Source organism: Chiloscyllium plagiosum, unplaced genomic scaffold, assembly GCF_037043375.1.
Source record: "Chiloscyllium plagiosum isolate Xiang-an unplaced genomic scaffold, Cpla_swu_hap1 HiC_scaffold_16, whole genome shotgun sequence".
NCBI classification, from domain to species: Eukaryota; Metazoa; Chordata; class Chondrichthyes; order Orectolobiformes; family Hemiscylliidae; genus Chiloscyllium; species Chiloscyllium plagiosum.
The window spans coordinates 8,373,323-8,392,473 of NW_028270154.1; the positions used below are offsets into that span (position 1 = coordinate 8,373,323).

A 19,151-nucleotide genomic window follows, 5' to 3' on the forward strand; every position below is an offset into this window, starting at 1 on the left:
CCTTTCTTTAATGTTAAAGCTCATACTGTGATTCAAATTATGTCATAAAATGTTGGGTGAATAAAGAACTTGAAATTTATACCTTAAAACTTCACTAGTAAATGAAAACAGCTTGACAGAAGTTGCCAGGGAATTCGAGCACCATTAACTATTATATCGCCAGAAATTAACCATGTTGAAAAAGCAAACATTATAAAATCTAAATTGCATTTAATGAGTTATTTAAGTGTAGATTTCCAAGCAAGAATTGTAGTTTTAAATGTGAAATCGTAATTAATTCATGGAAAATACAGTTTGTTTGTGAAATGCTGTCATATTATTGTCAATGCTGTGATTGTATTATTTTATTACTTCCATTGTTTTGAAGTGCAGAATTATTAGTCATTGAGAGAAAATCTCACACACAGAAGGTCAAAAGCCTTCTTGGATTTAATGTCAGACACCACTGACTGGAATGCACAATCACATCACATATCCTCATGAAACGGAAATTTCCATATGTGTCACATGTTGTGGGAGGAAACATACCCCTTAAAGGCTGAGAATAACTATCACAATATTGCCTGCCCTAACAGATACTTCAAGCATTTAAGTATGCATCTTGTGAATTTGTTTAACAATGCTAGGAATTCCATCACGAACCAATTCAAAATGATTTCTAGGGGCTCCCAGAGTGATGCACTTTGTATGTACTCGAAGCTTCGTTTGTTAACAGGTCGGGCTATTTTTCAAAAACTTTTTTTCTAAGTAGTTACGTTGCATCGTTTTTATTTTAAAAATGGTCGTGAAGACCGCCAATCTCTGGTGCATCTCCATGACAATTCTTTGATCAATAAACATTTGCCTGAAAACTAAGATTGATGGTAAACTCTTCTTGCTGCATGACCATGCCCACGATGGCCAAACAAATTAGAATTGTCTTCTCATGCAGAATAAGTTGGTGTTCCTGTTTTCCAGGTTGATTCTTGCTTCACAGTCCTAATGAGTGGAAGATGAAAAACTTTGAATTGTTGTCGCTTTTTAACAATGATTATTTTCTGTACACCAAGCATGCATGCTTTCAGTGATTTCAATACCAGAAATACACTAACTTCGGAAGAAAACAAGCAAAAAAAAAATTGAGAGTATCTTTTAATGAAGCATTGAGCTAAACATTCAAAACGTATGGGCATCCCAAACATACCACTTTATCAAAACAAACTTCCTGCTAGCATCAAAACTGCTGTTTAAATGAATTCTACATGTTGGTATCCACGGCATTCACTTCCCTGTAAGGCAAAGTAGGGTGGATAGGCTTTAAAAAGAGAAAATTGCTTTTCGATTATTCTGGTGATAAACAGGTAGTGTAACCAAAACCTTCAGTTTGATCAGGCCCGCTATTATTCAGTGGTCGCCTTGGTCCAGGTTTCTGATCAAAGCCATTGCTTGAAGTACTTAATCTGTAAGAAGAAACTGTCGAGTTGTGATTTCTACACCGTTTCTGACTTATTTAAACTTCAAAATGATCAGTAAAATGATGGTTAAGAGAAACAAAAATGAAGTCGATCCAAAACGAAGATGAAATAATGATTTAACTTCGAGATATATACAGAATGGCGGGGCACGTTTCTTCGTTGAGAAGACTTTTCAGTATTATTGGAGACGATTGAAAATGAAACGATGATCGTCCTGGAGAGGCTCGGTTGACCAAAACGGTAACAGCAAGTGTGGAACCACTAGGATAGTTGTTGTCCATCAGACACACGCTATAAGAGGATTGTATAAAGTGCCATTTATATCAGAGACTGAAACTAAAATTGCTTTATTTGCATGAAGTGAGTGCATACCCTCATCCCAGGCTGAAATTGATATTTTGTAGATTAGGACTGTTCACAATCCAGATTATCATGCGTTATCAATTTATAGCTATTCATCAAAAACTTTTGCAATTTACATTGAATATCTTCAGGAACCTGGCACTTTACCTGATTATTCTTTTCAGAATCTCGATCTGTGACACTGATTGTGGCTATAACCAATCCTACTGCAGCATCTTCAGGGATAATGCTGGATATTGAGCTAATCTCTTTTTCAGCAAAGTTATCATTCACATCAATTAGGTCGACCATGTCCTACCAAAAAGGGTGGAGCATTATCCACTGCCTGTACATCAAACTCGAAAATATTTAATTCTTCAAAATCTAGTTCTGTTTGAACAGTGATCTCGACAGTTATCGAGTCCAATTTGAACAGGTCATGAATTCTTTCAGACACATAGCTAGTGAAGGAATATGTTAACTCAGCGTTCACTCCTTGATCTAAGTCAACAGCATTGCTTTTTGCAACGATACTGCTTTGCTGAGTGTTTTCTCGCACAGTCGCTCTATAGACTTGCTGTTGGAATACAGGCGCATTGTCATTCCCGTCCATTACATTAATGATAATCGATTTTTTTTCCAGATCTGTGGGGGAGCCCACCATCGATAGCAGTAAGTACAATATGGAAACTAGCCTGCTGCTCACGATCCAAGGATTTCTGTAATAACAACTCAGCACTTCTATTTCCACCTGTTCTTGTCAGCACTCTAATGTTGAAGATCTCGTTTGGACTGGTTTTGTATGTGTTGATTGTATTTATCCCCACATTTGGATCGTGCACGCTCTCAACAAGGAAGCGGGCTCCAGGCGCAATTAATTCACCGATCTGCAGGAAAATTTCATCCTTTCAAAAACGAAGTAAATTATCATTTACATCTATTATTTCTTCTGAGGCATGATGCATTTCCAAAGGGTTATCAAGAGCTACTTGAAAGGAAAGGGAACACGGCGTGCTTTGTCTACAGATGTGTTCTCGGTCAATTCGTTCATTAACAAATAAAACACCATTGTCTTCATTTACCTTTAACAATTGTTTTCTGTCATCTGAGAGCAACCGAAATTCGCATGCCGATAATTCTCTGAATTTGAGAGTTAAATCCTCACCGATATTACCCCCAAATGTCTCGTGCTGCAACCCCTTGGGAATGGAATACCGAAGTTGTCCAGAAACTGTGTCTATCACATAATGGAGGAAGATGAAAAACGCCCCGCGACTGGATGTATTCATTGCTCTGGACTGCAATGTCTGATGAATTTATAAACAATCAGCCAATCGCTTACATTAAATTCCTTTTTTTGTAAAAGACGAACGAATTTGTATTTTTTAATGCTAATGTGCATTTGCGTTATTAAAAAAAAAGGACAGCTTCTCTGAATATGTCCGTCTAGCATAAGGGAAAGCATGGACTGTTTCTTCGCTGCTTTTCTGTTTCACTGGTGGAGGAGGCGGTTACATCACACACGTCATCCTCTGTCCTTATTGCAGACAGTGAAACGAAAAGACTTAACCAATAACTGCATCAATTGTTCTTAAAACTAGCCCATTCTGAAACCTTAGTATTTTTGAGTGTGCAAATAAAAACTCAACAGGACGTCTTGTGACACAATCCGCAGCACCCTTGCTTCTGAAACTGAAGTTCGGCATTCCAAATACATTTCATGTCTTAATTGTTAGGGAAGATGCGATCATAATGCAGACAAACACATTACTTATCAATCAAAAAAAAAACTATCTTACGGACAGCACATGCAAGATCAGAATTTATCTGTGTCAGTCATACTCAATGCAGAACCAAAGCCATTCAATATTTTACCTCTGGATTCAGCTGGCGTTGTGTTCCAGAAAATAAAACAAGCTTACTAAAATTAAATGAAAGTAAAATTAATAATGCTTTCGTTTGTTTCATGTGCCGCATGTCACCACCAGTCTAAAGAAAATAAACCTCTGGAGAAGTAAGTTTTTTTTTAAAGTCCAGTCTCGTCTTTTAAAATGACTTGCAAGTCGCTAACTGCTCCTGATGGCACATCCAGTGTTGCCATAATGACCATTGTGCATGCAACCACCTACATCTTATTTGTCAGTATCACCCATAGTTTATTTGACACAATCCGTAGATTGTTCATATTACATCACGTCAGATATGAACAAACTTATTTATGGTTGCGCAGCACTAATAAGAAGTCTGAATACGTTTGGTATTTTAATGAAGGTGTTATGTCTTTGAGAGATTCTTTAATTTTATTTTACATTTGTTACCATTTTCTTCACTTTCCATAGAATAAGCCTGCATTTTTTTTAATCTGTCACAGGATGTGGGCATCACGAGCTAATCCAGCACTCATTCCCCTTCCTAACAGTTGAGAGTCAACTACATTGCTGTGGGTCAGGAATCACATGTAGGCCAGACCAGGTAAGGATTGCCATTTCCTTCTAGAGAGTACTTAGTTAACCAGTTTCTCTTTTTGTCGTGACAATCGAAGACTGTTTCATGGTCTTCATTAGAGTTTTAATTCTAGATTTTCTTTTGAAAAAGGTTGCATTCACATTCTACCTTTCGCCATGATAGGATTCAAACCCAGGTCGCCAGAATGCGACCGAGACCTCTGGATGCATAGTCAATCCTTACGCCATTAGGCCACAGCTTTGTGATTATGGAAAGTGCATGCTGACAAATAATCATCTAATAGTGAAGTATTGCATGACTGAATTATTAAGGTGCAGAACTTGGTAATATTGTGTTCTGTTGGGCAGAATGGCCTTCGCCAATTCAAGCAACAGCAAGTTACAAACTGAGGCATCATGCATCTTCAGGAGATTTAGGTTATGATCAGACTAAGCTGTACAAAACAGTCTGGTCCAGCAACTAGTGGCGAGCCCTAAGGTTCAAATCTCTGGCCACAGTATAGTTATGTACATAATGTTCATATGTCGGATAGAGTGGTATATATTTATTCGGAATGTGTATGTTGGAGTAATCCTCACCTCAAATGTACTGAGTCAAGTGTCTTAGCAAGTCATCTAACTGTAATGGTAGTGGGGGCTAAAAAAAAGTAGTGTGTGAGGGATCAATTAACATGGAGTTTTTGGACGGGGGGCGTCATGTTCTAGACACATCTAAAGAGCAGATTATTGCAGGTATAGCAAAGTTCAAAGGACCATATTAATTAATGTTTGAAACGTAAATACGGGCTAAGATAAAGGTGTGAAGAGATAGTTGAATTATCACAAGCAGACGTTTAAACCAATAAATCATAACGTCACCAAAGGTGAATTTCAAACAGAAACAAAGATTCTACCAAAAGGATGCATCATATTTTCAATAAAGTAGGAAGTATTACAAGGGATAAGCTCACCATTCGTTGATATCTAAAACGTTAAAGGTAGTAATAAACTGAAGGAAAACATATATTTGTGCAAAGACAGAGGGTAGGTTGGGCCCTTAGATGGATCTCTAAAACAAAGCTAAAGCTTTAAGAAGGAAAAATAGAGTGTGACATAAAGGTCGACATAAGTATACAGGTAAAGTCGCCATAGTTTAAGGAGACTGTGACTGGATGAGAGATGACTGACAGTGGCTTAAAATGTCGGTCAACACACCTCAGGGAAAAGAGGGATCTTTGTGGAGACTGCAGCCAGTGTAGACATTTAATGCACGCAGTTTGCGTCAGTCCGCATCATAAGCCATTTGTCCAAACAGCTAGCAAACTCGCAGGAACAATGGCACCCAATAAAAGAGAGTTAAGGGTTTCCATAAATATTTTAAAAGGAAAGCTAACAAAGTGAGTATTGGTCCCACAGACAGAATCAGCCGACAGAATCATTAATAAAAATGCAGAGATGACAGGTGATGACAGGTGCATTGAACAGTCATTGTGCATCATTGTTTATTTCAAAGGATACGAGCAACATTTCAGAAACAGTGATGAATTGGGAAATAGCATGCGAGAGAATTCAGTAAAATCACAATCAACAGAGAAGTGATGTTAAGTAAATGTTTGGCAGTGCCGACCGAGAATTGACGAAATCGTAACGGACTCCATCTGAGCATTTTAGAAAAAATGGTCATTGAGATAATATATTGTGGTTAATTTTCTAATACTTCCTTCATTCTGGGAAGATCGATTTAAATTGTAAAATGGTACATATTACTGTTTTATTCAAAAGGGATGTAGATGGAAAGCAGGAAAATACAGGTCTGTTAGCTTAATGCCAGTCGTAGAGAAACAGTTCGAAGTCATTAATTGTGAGGATGCAGCAGGATTCTTGTGGTACACTGCCTGTGAGGAAGGAGGACTGGCTGAAGTTGCACCTGTTACAGAGGTTGATTCCAGAAAATATTTCGACAATGGAACAAATATTAGGTATATTCTGGAAAACGTTAGCAAACTAATTTGGAGATTATTGTCCAATGAAGACAACAATCTCTGAACTTACAGATGAGTTCAAGGTGATCAGGTACAGACATTGAGATTTTCTGAAATGGACATCATGTTTGACCAATTCACCGAAATTCTTTTACGAGTTACTGCAGATAATGGAAAAGCAGACAGTATATTTTACTCAAATCTGCAGAAGGCATTTAACAATATGCCATCAAATATTTTTGTAGAAAAAGAGGTTCATGGTGTCAGGACTGACATATTCGAATAGGTAAAAGACTGGCTGACTATAAGGATGCAGAGAATATCAAAAATAGCACTCTTTCCACGTTTCAAAGAGAAAAGAGTGGTCACCCAGAGGTTGATATCGAAACCTAAGCTGCTAATGAATGTAAATAACTTGCATAAAGGAGTGAAATATATCACTGCCAAACATATTGCTGACAAAAGGATAGTTCGGAAATTAAGCTCTGATGGGGACTGAAGTATATGAGAGTGTGTTAGGAATAAATTTGTTATGTGGGTGAAATTTAGCAAATGGAGTACAATGCGTGAGATTCGAAATTGCTAATTTTGGCAGATAGAATTTAAAAATATGCTAAGTATCTCAATGTTGAGTGACTGAAGAACTCTGAGATAAAAAGGAATACGAGTCCCCTAGCGTACTATTCAGAAATGGACAGTATGCTCGTCCAGCATGTAATTGGAAAGACAAAACAATAATTTCATTTATTGGGGAATGTAAGCATAAATACTTCATCTTTCAAATATACAGAACGCTGGTGAGACCACAGCTAAAGTTCTGTGCATTTGTTTAGTTATCTTATTTCAGGAACGATGTAAATTAATTGAAAACATTTCAACGATGTTTAATCAGACTATTGACAGGAATAGGCTGGTTGTCGTAGTTTAGAGAAATAATCGCTTAACAGCATCTTTAGAAATAGCAGACACCATAGTTACATTGCAAATGCGCGCTAAAAGGTAATATAACATAAAATAACATAATTAAATAACAAACACACCAGTGGTTTTGTATGACTTTTGAATTAAAGCAGAGAAAATATGCTTTCCTGAACATGCCAAATATAATTACTGTAAAATATATTTTAGAAAATATGAACAGTTTCAGACGGAAACATTTATATACCAACGTTCCTCTGTATACACTGACCAAACAAAAGCTTCACTTTCCTGATGCCAACTGAAAAAAACGTATTTTCCCCCATACTCTGAAATGATGCTACATGTTATGATGCTAAATGTTATGAAATGATGCTAAAAGGTAGCATAGACCTTAATGCTTTTTATATTTAAAGTAGATGTGAATTTGGTGCTCTAGGTGTTATGCAACTAGACAAACCACTCGGCTTTAAGAAAAACATAATTTATTTAAACACTGCAGTTAAAACACAAGTAAAAGAAAGTGGAATTTAGAAGAACTTAACTATTGGAAACCTAACTGAACCGATGCAGTGACTATTACTTATTAACTATTCCAATAAACACATCCCCCTTGGGTAAAAGGTAAATTCAAACACAGATTCCTACAGGCTGGAGGGAATAACATCTAGAGAGAGAGACTTCAGAGAAAGTCAGGAAACCTTTATTGAAGTTTGCAACTCTTTTGGACTGAAAACATCTTATGATGGCTACAGCTAAACAAACGTAGAAACAAAACCTGAACTGGAAGAACTGGACACTCCCTTTCTACTGTTAAATAGTTAATCCCTAGATTCTTCGGTCCCTCTGCTTTTATCTTTGCGAGTAATCCATATCTTTTTAAAAATTTTAGTAACTCTTCTGCAATCCTTTTAGCTGTGATTTACGTAATGGAATCGTTTCTGGAAGTCTAATGGTCATGTCCATTATTGTTAACAAATTCTAATTCCCACTTCTTGTTTTAGGTAGGAGTCCCACTCAATCCTTGTACATGGTTCCTCTAATGCCAGAATTGGGATTAAATGTGTTCGTTTTATTACATCTTGAGGGGTTTCAATTATCTGATATGTATAATAACATGTCTGGCAAAATTCAATTATATCCTTATGCTTTTCAGGCCAGTATAAATGTTTTATATTTTGGCTTGATTTTTCTTAACCATAAATAACCTCCTACTGGTAATTCATGTGCTACCCGCAGTATGTCCTTTTTTATAGCCAACTGGCAATACAGTTTGATGAACTCCTGACCATTTTTCGTTTGCCTAAATATATGATGGTTTCCATTTAATCATCAAAGCATCATTGTTAAGATAGTAACATGTGGTAATTCTCCTTCTATGTTCGCTTTCCAATACAATACTTCAGTTTTTCATCTTTCTATTGTAGCTCAGTTAATATCTCTGAACTAAAACTACCCACGTTGTTATCCATCTGTTCTTGTTTTGTCTCAGCCATGTGAACAAACATGGTCTCTGACAATTCGACTTCAGCTTCCTTATCTGCATTCTTCTATTTATCCTCCGGTTTCAACTGGTGGCTTTATGAACTTGTTATCATACAGTCAGGAGAAATCCAAGAATATACTTCCTGTAATACCTCAGTTCCCTGATTTTCCACTGGCTTTTCAACCACAGAAGGCAGCACTCCGGCTCATGATCCAACGATATCTCCCATTACCATTTCTCTACTTTTCACTGGACACTCCACTTCATTCGACATAATGGAGCATTTCTTCGGTCACTGTGAATTCCACGTACTACCACTTTTTTTCTGGCAATAGTCCTTCTGAGTTACATGGCTCCTCATCTCTCAACATCAATGATTAATATGATCCAGTATCTCTTTACATTGTGACATGTTCCTGCCTATGTGAGTAAACCTTACCTGCACAAGTAAATGGTTTAAGATCTGGTACTTTCTTCTCACCCAACCTCCAGCCAGATAATACATTGTGGTGCAACTTTTTTTCGCCTCCACTGTGCTTATCATGTTTCCTACATCTGTCGTACCAGTGCTTTTTTCTAAACTACCAACACTATGACTTCATGTGGCCCACTTTATTGCAGTGAAAACACCTGAACCTTTTAACTTTTATTTCCTCATCATAGGTTTCCTTTTACCTTCCAGTAAGCTATGTTTATTATCGTCAATGAGATCTACTTTTCCCTTATCACCTGAGCATTTCTCTTTTCTCCAGTTTCCATTTCTCACAGGTTGCAATTGGTTTCGAAAGTCAAACTTCGATTTATGAAACAACGCATATCAATCAGCCATTTCTGCTTCAAATTTTGCCGTTTTAATCCTCAGCTCTTGACTATGAGTTCTCAGAATCTCAGGAAGTGAATTTTTGAACTCCTCAAAAATAATCCTCTCTCGTCAGCGCGTCATATATTTGATCTTTTAAATGCCCTTACCCACCTATCAAAATTAATTTGATCCTTTCAAACTCAATGCATGTTTGGCCAGGGTCCCTCCTTAGATGCATGAAACGTTTTCTGTAGGCTTCTGGCCCCAGCTCATATTCATTAAGATGGCATTTTTCACCTTCTCATATTCCCTCCATACCTCCTCAGATAGTGATGCAAATACCACACCAGCTCTACTTAGCAACTTTGTTTGGATCGCCAAAACCTACATGATCATTGTTCACTTCATTTGTTTAGCCACTTTCTCAAATAAGATAAAGAAAAGGTTTCTACTACTTCTCTATTACTTCTACTTCTTTCTCATCAAATTTAAGCAATGTTTCGATATATTTAAGCAAATAGGCAGAGGTAGATACTGTGGATGCTGGAGATTAGAGTCAAGATTAGAGTTGTTGTTGGAAAAGCACAGCAGGTTAGGCAGCATCCAAGGAGAAGGAAAACCGATGTTTCTGGCAAAAGCCCTTTCCAGCACCACTCAAATCTTGACTCTTTAAACAGATGCCTATCAGTCCTTTGGCTACGATGGGTTTGCTCATCAATACTATCCTCCTAACTATACCTGCCTTCGCCTTCACTTCCATCCTTTTAAGTTAACTTCTCTGTCTAATTGCCAACTTCAAAAGTCCAAAATATCTATCTTTCTCCTTTCTGCTCGGGAATTCCTCCTTTTCTATTTATTCTGCCATGGCGATTATGTTCTTTTCTTTTATTTCTGCCTTTTCTTTCCTCTCCTTTTAACGGCAATTCAAACTGTTTCAGTTTCTTTTCACGTTCAAGCTGCTTCATCTGCAATTGTAGTCTAACCATTTTCACAGATTCCGATGGCATTTCCAGCAAATTTCAGCGTTAAGCTATTGCTGCAATTACCTCACCTAAAGGAAACCCCAACTCCAACTTGTCTGCCAATTCAACAACTTTATCTTGCTCATTGTTTGTAAAATGTCGATAATCACTTCCTCCAGCCCCAGAAAATTCTTAGTGACATAACGAGTCTTAGTTACTGCACAAAGCACTGTTTAAACCAACCGAATTCAACACTCGAAACAAAAGACACTAATACCAATCACTCACCATCAATCAGTCCAACAGCCCTAAACCCAAATTGGAATTGTAGAATCATCCCGACAAAGCAGTCAATCTCTTATTGACCAGGCCAGACTCCCTCAAAATATTTCAAGAAAGTAGCCTGGACTCTAACTTTATCTTTATTTAAGCGTAGATGTGAAGTTGGTGTTCCAGGAGTGATACAACTCGGCTTTAAGCAATACGCAATTTATTTAAATATTACAGTTAAAACTTAAACAAAGAAAATTGGAATTTAGAATAACTCAACTATTGGAAACCTTAACTGACCCGATACAGTAACTATTACTAATTAACTGTTCCAATACAGTAACATCACATAGATATACCCCGTGACAGGAAGATAAATTCAAACATAGATTCTTACAGGAAGGAGGGAATTACATTCAGAGAGAGGTTTCAGTGAAAGTCTGTCAGGAACCCCTTGCTGAAGCTTACAACTCTTCTGGACTGAAAACGTCTTTTGACTGCAACAACTAAGAAAGAGAAAACTGGCCACTCCCCTTCCATTGTTAAACCGTTAAACCCCGACTGTTCGGCATCTCTGCCTTTACAACCTCTCTGCAGAAAAAAGTCAAGGACAAAATCATCATTTTTACAGTGACAGCATCGTCATAGAGGAATGAATATTTAGAGTTGGAAATTGCAGTTATATGGAAACAAAGAAATTAGCCAAAACTGCAAATGATTGGATTATTTATGTGCGTAAATGTTTAATTGTGTGAGCTACACGCAATAAATAATGCAACAGAGCAAAAATATTGGTATCACTTATCTTGCACAGCATGCCAAACTTCTCAGAATGTTCGTGTTACATAAGAATTGATAGGACACATCGGTCATAGTCACAAAGTACGTTACTGGTAACGCTGTCAGAAATGGTTAAGAGTGACTGGATTCGAAAAGGTAACCCTGTTTTCTGTCCACGGATGCTGCCAGAAGTCTGCATTTCACAGGCAATTGCTGTTTTTGCTTCAGATCTCCAGCATCTGCTGTTGCTTATTGTATTTTTAATGCTGTTGAGAGCAGATTTAGATCTGTGGCGATTAGGTGGTGGCTCCGAGTAGGTAAAGTAATTGAAAGTCATAACTGCATGTGGGAAATAGAATGCATATAGACAAGTATTGAAATAATATCTGGTGGGAATGGTATACTAACAGAAATGTTAAATTTTACAGGTCAGGACTCGAGCACCATTTCACAATACTAGGAGAAAGTGAGGACTGCAGATGCTGGCGATTGCACTCAAAAAAGTGTGGCGCAGGTAAACCACATCCGGTCTGGCAGCATCCCAGAAGCAGGAGAGTTGACATTTCGGGCATAAGTCCTTCATCATGAATGTGAACGCAATAAATATACAATATTTTTTTAATCCCTTTATATTTTAAAGCTACCAAAATTACTGTGTATGTTCACTATCAGTAAAAGACACAGTAGAAATTCGTCAACGCTCCTGAGGCACCAATTTTTGAACCCACAACCAGTGCCATCTGGAAGGGCTAGGGCAGCAGATACATGGGCACACGGTCATCTGAAAATTCCCCTCCAAGCTATACACCATTCTGACTTGGACTTTTCCCTCGGTGTCTCGAGGTTAAAATCCTGGAAGATACTCCCTTCTGGAATTATGGGTCTAACGACATAACTGGGCTCTATTATCTCAGGAAGACAACTCATCACCATCAAGAGTGCTGGGGAATAAGCTAGTGAATGGTGGCTAGTCATCGACACCCACATCCCATGAATGAATAAGCAAAATAGAAGCTACGTATATATTAATTCAACTGGAATACTGTGGCCAATACTGGGCGTCGTTGTTTCGGATGGTTGACAATGTTTTGCATCCAAAGAAGATTTACTAGGTAGGTAACAGGTTGATGAATTTTAGTTGCATGGAGAAATCAGAAAAGACTGCTTCTCGCTATCCTTAAAGAAAAAAAAAGTTAAAGACGATTTATAAATTCGTCCAGCGTGTTGAAAAGTTTTGCTAAAGTAAATAGCAAGGATCGTTTTGAGCTGACAGAAATGGAAATCATCAGTGGGCATCTATAGGTGAATTGAGGATATTTTTTGTGAGGGGTGAACTTCGAGAATTGAGTAACTTCCAATGCCTGGAAAGGGATTGGAGAGTAATTTTCACAAGGGCACCTGAAATATGTTCAAAAAGAACAGAAAACTAGGTTGGATGTGTAAGTCTCACTTAGCAACTAAATGTGAAATAATTGAACTATGTGATCAATAAATCAGTGTTTCCAAAACGTGTTCAGCACATCAGAGACAGTTTTTATATTTTCTCTGTAATATGAAATCTGATGGAAGAATAATTTATTTTCACAAATTGTTAATCATTTTTAGATCCACATATTTATTATTGGAAAAGTATGAATGGTCTCATGTATGCATCCAAACAATCATTATACTCACGAAACCTGGAGCCAGAAATATAGATTTTTGAGACATTAAATGTAAATGATTAATTTATTCAGGCTGTACAATTATATTTCCCATTCAAATCAGCTTTTTGTACATGTTATGCCATTCTCCAAAAGGGTAAACGGCAAGGAACTACAATGATGTGTGCGTTATCAATACAGAATTTGCAACAAACATTTTGAGAATTCATGCGAACGTTGACAGGACACGTACGAAGATCGGTCTTTTTTACTGAGCAAAACAAAAAATAGTCATTGGGACAAGAGAAAATACAAAACTCTTACCGACCGTCTCACCAAATAGCAGTAACTTTTCATCGGTGCCACTTCTCTTTCATTTTCAGTGTGGGATTTGCTTCTAAATTATTTTCTTGTCCCGGTTTGCTGACTACCCATGCTGTTCAAAGGCAATGTAGGATGACAGGGTTTTAGAAATAAAAAATCACTTTTCGATGATTCAGGTGATAAACACACTGTGTAACGGTACCCTTCAGTCTGACAAGGCATAGTATAGTTAATTGGCTCGTTTGTTGCATATCCCCGATTACGGATATCTGTCGAATTCCTACGTTTGTGACAACATGCAGTCGAGTTGTCGTTTTCATTAACACTTATATCTTGCTTCAACTTGAAAATGACTAGAAGAATAATTGTTATAAGAAACAGAAAGGAAGTTGATCCTAAAATGATGATCAAATAACGATTTAGATAAGATAAGTACTCCGACGGCAAAGGTTTGTCAGTTCTATCCAAAGGTTTCTCTGTAATATTAGACAAAATTGAAAATACGATTGTGGCAGTACTGGAGAGGCTCGGCTGTCCATTGTCCTTCACACAGATGACCAGTTTTTCCGTTGTCATGTCTTTGCCGTTTACGTGCAATGTTGCTCTAATTTCGCCAGTAAGAAGGCCGACAGTAAACAAATTGTAATCAGTAGCCTCCAATAATTGGTAGGAAAGCCGTGCGTTCTGGCCGGAATCAGCATCTGTTGCCTGAACCTTGGTGACCAAGTAACCTGGAATTATTGACTGAGGCGAAATCTCCACTATGGCTGAATCGTTCCACGTCAAAGGAGAAATAATAACCGGAGCATTATCATTTTGATCTAAAATTATCACAGTGACAGTGGCGGTGCTGCTCAGTGGTGGTGATCCAGCATCTTGAGCTTGAATTTGGATCTTGAAGTGTTTCAGTTGTTCGTAGTCAAAGGAGCGCAGCGGACATATGTTCCCAGATTTGGAATTAATCGTGACGTAAACAGACGCCAAATGTTCTTGCCCTTTACTCTCCAGAATAGAATAGGATATTTCTCCATTTCTACCCAAATCAACGTCTAGCGCAGTTACAGCAAATATAGAAGTGCCTGGAGTGTTGTTCTCCATCAGATAGACGTTATATGAGGATTGTGTAAACGTCGGTGCGTTGTCATTTACATCGGTTACCGAAACTGTAAAGATTTTGCTTGTAGCTAGAGGAGGAGAGCCTCCGTCCCAGGCTGAAATGGTGATGTTATAGATTGGTACCGTTTCCCGATCGAGAACGTCACTTGTAATCAAAGTGTAAGTGTTCGCCATAGGATTTTCGAGCTTAAACGGAATACTTCCTTGAATCTGGCACTGAACGTTGCCGTATTCGCTGGAGTCGAGATCCGTTACACTTATCACTGCTATCACAGTCCCCGGAGGAGAGTCTTCCCGTACGGCACTTAACACCAAAGTCACGTCTAATTCGGGCGCGTTATCATTAATATCAATTATATCAACTACAACTTTGCAACGGCCAGACAATCCAGGCGGAGCATTATCGACAGCTTGTATGTCAAGATCATAACCAGGCGATTCTTCAAAATCCAATTTACCTAGAACGCTGATTTCTCCAGATTTCGGGTGCAAGTGGAACAACGCGCGATTCCTTTTATTAACATGATTAGTGAAAGAATATGTCAGTTCAGCGTTAGTGCCTTCGTCCAAATCAGCAGCTTCAAGTTTTATGACCAACGTACCTTTTTCGGCGTTTTCCGGTACTTTTGCCCTGTAGATGTCTTGGTCGAATATTGGTGGGTTATCGTTAGCATCTACCACAGTGATGATAATCTGTACTGTGCCAGATCTGTGAGGAACCCCACCATCAATGGCCGTCAGTGCAAGGTGAAATGTCTGCTGCTGCTCACGATCTAATGGCTTCTCTAATAGCAGCTCTGCATTTTTACTCCCATCTCTCATCGACTGCACTTTGACAGCGAAATGCGCATTTGAACTGACTTGGTAAGTGCTGATTGTGTTTGTGCCCACATCTGGATCGTGCGCGCTCTCGAGGGGGAAACGCGCTCCTGCTGCAATTAACTCGCTGATCTGCAACGAGTATTCTGCCTTCTCAAAACTGGGCGAATTATCATTTTCGTCGATTATCTCCACTGTGACAGGATGCATTTCCATGGGGTCATTGAGCGCTATTTGAAAAGCAAGGGTGCAGGTGGGGTTTTGCCCACAAAGCTGTTCTCTGTCTATTCTTTTATTAATAAATAAATTGCCGTTTTCCAAATTTACCTCTATATATTGCCTTATGTAATCGGAGACCAACCGAAACCTGCGAGCCGATAATTCCCAAATGTTTAGCCTTAAATCCTCAGCGATATTCCCAACAAAGGCCCCGTGCTCCATCTCCTCCGGAATTGAATAACGGATTTGCCCCGAAACCAGATGGCAGGCACTGAACAAGAAAATAAAAAGCGTTTCGCTCGTCGGTGTATTCGCCATTTTTGTTATCCAGAGAGTATTAAAAACACCTGAAATATATCTTAATTTGCTCCGATTCCAACAGATATTTCAATGTATTGCGAACGACTAATGTTGAATTGAGAAATACAGCGATTGAAAGGGTGCAGCTTCTCTGAACATGGCTGCACAGTAGAGACGCAAGCACCGTCTGATTCTTCTTTCTTTTCCGAGTGGCGAAGGTGGGGAAGGAGGGGTCGATCTCTCGCAGCGTCCTGGCTCCTTATTGGTAGACAGCGACACGAACAGTCTCAACCAATAACTGCAGCAATTCTTATTAAAGCAAGACTGTTGCGAAATGATTTGCACCTTATCCAGTGTAATATATATGAGTGTGCAATCAAAATATTCTGACTAACTTCCGTAAAATATAGCACTTTATTTTGCGAGTTAATGCGAAGACAATATTTCTCACCACTTTCTTAAGGGTTATTTTCAATTACACCTCCACATCAGCAATATATGTTAATATTTCAATTCCATGTTCTCATCCTCTGAGATAACTTTTAAAATGTTATATATATGGGCATTTAACATTAAGTCTGATGAAGTACTAAATAAAACACATGTTATCAATATTGATACCACCAAGATGAAAGCAGAATAATTACTTGATTACATAAAGTGATAAGGGACCGAAAATAAAGACTGACAAGCAGTTTTGTTTTAAAAACAAAGTGAATTGAATGCTCTCAGAAATTTGTAGTATGCCCATTAATATTTTGTTATATTTTAATACCGTAGACGTGTGTACAATGGCTTAATTTTGAAGTTTTCAAACTTTGAAGTAAAACAGAAATGCAGAGGAGTGTAATAGATTTTGTAGGGACATAGAAACACTCTTAAAATGCACAGAAACATGGCAGGTGAAATATAATGCAGAACAACAATGACAAATCACGGTGAGATGAATAAGGAGAAACATTCGACTCCCAAAATTACCGCACATCCCTAGTTACACCTTCATAACCATTGCATAACGTGCAATGCAAGCCCTTTTATTCCACCCTCTCCACCAAGCAGGGCTTCAGACGTACCTTCCAGGGATTTACCTGCACTTCACTCAATCTAGTCCACTGTATTCGCTGCTCACAATGTGATGTATTCTATATTGGGAAAACAAAGTGCATATTGGGTGGGGATCACTTTGAACAATGCGTATATTTTGTCTGCAAAATTACTTTGAACTTCCCTTTCACCAATAGCAGGTAAAAATGCTTGCCATTTCACCACATCACCGAGTTCCCTGGACAACATCTCTATATTGGGCTTGTTATAGACCTCCAATGAAGCTCAATGCAATCTGGATGAAAAACATCTCATTTTCTGCTTTGGAACCTTGCAATCTGCTGGGTTCTGTTTAGAGTTCGATACCTTTAGAGCTGGGCACCTTCTCCCATTTCCTTAATCCACCCTTCACATACCAGGCTTTGTCATCATATGGATTTCTACCACTAACAAGCCAATATCAACCCTTAATGGTCCCTATTAGCAGCTATTAATTCTCCTAAACTGACATATATCCATTGCTTTATCTGTCCAACTGTTTTTTTTCTCTCTCTGGGTTCCATCTCCATCTAATGTCTGCTTGCTGCCCCTCTCTGCACCTATCTTCTGCATATGTAGCAACCTTTTCTAAGCAACAATCAGTTTTGAAGAAGGATCACTGAACCAAAAACTTTAACTCTGCTTTCTCTCCAAAGATGCTGACAGATCTGCCGAGTTTTTCAGCAAGTTTCTTATTCTCAATATTTCGTCAACAGCAGCGTCCATATTCACGACCTGGATCACATTAAAAAAAACCATGGAAGTGCACACATGGGAACACTAATAGCTAAAAGTTCCACTGAAAGTCACTTCACATTGTAACTACTCATTCAGCGTTTGTGAGTCAAAATCTGATATCTTTATTTTATAGTCCTACACAGACAGTAATGTTTCAACAAGACGGTTCAGTATCACATTTTCAAGGTTGTGAAGTGATGAGCACTATGTTCAGGGCCTGAAAACAATGCAAACATCACGTAAATGAATAAATGAATGTTAAGTGTGAAAAATAGGAACATTTTCTGCCTGTTATTCATGACATGGTAGTCTTTCAATCTGGCCACAACAGAATGCCATCACATTTGAAGTAGTCGAGAATTTGATTTGATTTGACCAATAAATCAAAACAAATTAAAATTCTGATCAGCTTCAAACATGTGTGTTATTAACAACTAAAGATGTTTAGTTTTATTTACAGGCAGTGAGATTTCCTTTAGCTCGTTCTTACAATTTGTCAGGATGGCTATGCACCAAATGTATTCAGAGACATTCCAATGATGTGAAGTCTAAGACACAAAGAGCAGAATCTCATCAGCCATGTGGAGGACACTTCGTAAAAAGTGAGAATTCTACAGAAAAGCTCACGTTAGGATGGCTCCCCAATGCATTTTCACCCGTAAGCAATTTGTCAGAAGAGGTTTGCAATCAGTCACCATCATTTATTCATCTAGCAGAATGGCGGCATATTCAGAAGTAATTAACTGTGGCCTTGAGAAAAACTAGGTAATTCATAGAAAGATCCCTGTTAATGGGTTCCCTGCTCTGGCCAAAACCAGTGAGAACATCTGTGATTTGGAAATGGTCCAAATTAGAGAGTAACAAGCGCAACATTAGGTTTCGAGAAAAAATGTAAGCATCAAATATATGTTGTTGCCTATTTAGCCGAAACTCATATCGGAAAATGCTCGAATCCATTATTATTGAGAGGGAAGCAGGATATTTAGACTTGCCTTAACTCTACATTTCAAGGTGAATTAGCATCACTGGCTTGTGCATCTGGAATTGACATTGAGAAGGTGGCGAGCAATCATCTTTTTTTTAATTCTGCAGCCCATTGTATCAGCACTGGTTGTGGAGATTTCCAGCATTCACCAAGTGACAATGAAGGAACAGTAGTATATTTTATGTCAGACCGGAGTGTAACCTAGATTGGAATAGGCACGTGGTTCAATTACATTTGCTGCTCTTCTCTTTCTAAGTGGTAGAATTGACTGTTTAGATTTTATTTTTGAAGTATTCTCGATTACTCTAGCAGGTTTTAGAGGAAACAGAGCACTTGGTAAAATGTGTCATCTTGAGGTTGGGTTACCAGGTGCTACACTGAACAATGCTTCGACATCAAGTACTCGTAATCTTTATAAAAGACTTGAATAAAAGATGGTATGAAATTAATATGCTATTTAAAATTGCATAAATAACGATGAGAC

General features: G+C 38.2%; 2 pseudogenes; both read right to left on the reverse strand.

Annotated features, from left to right (window-relative positions):
• Window positions 1-1,734: 1,734 nt before the first annotated feature.
• On the reverse strand, window positions 1,735-3,085 carry LOC148147469 (protocadherin-10 pseudogene; annotated as a pseudogene).
• A 9,961-nt stretch (window positions 3,086-13,046) lies between these two features.
• LOC122556877 (protocadherin-10 pseudogene) lies at window positions 13,047-16,026 on the reverse strand (annotated as a pseudogene).
• Between the last annotated feature and the right edge of the window lie 3,125 nt (window positions 16,027-19,151).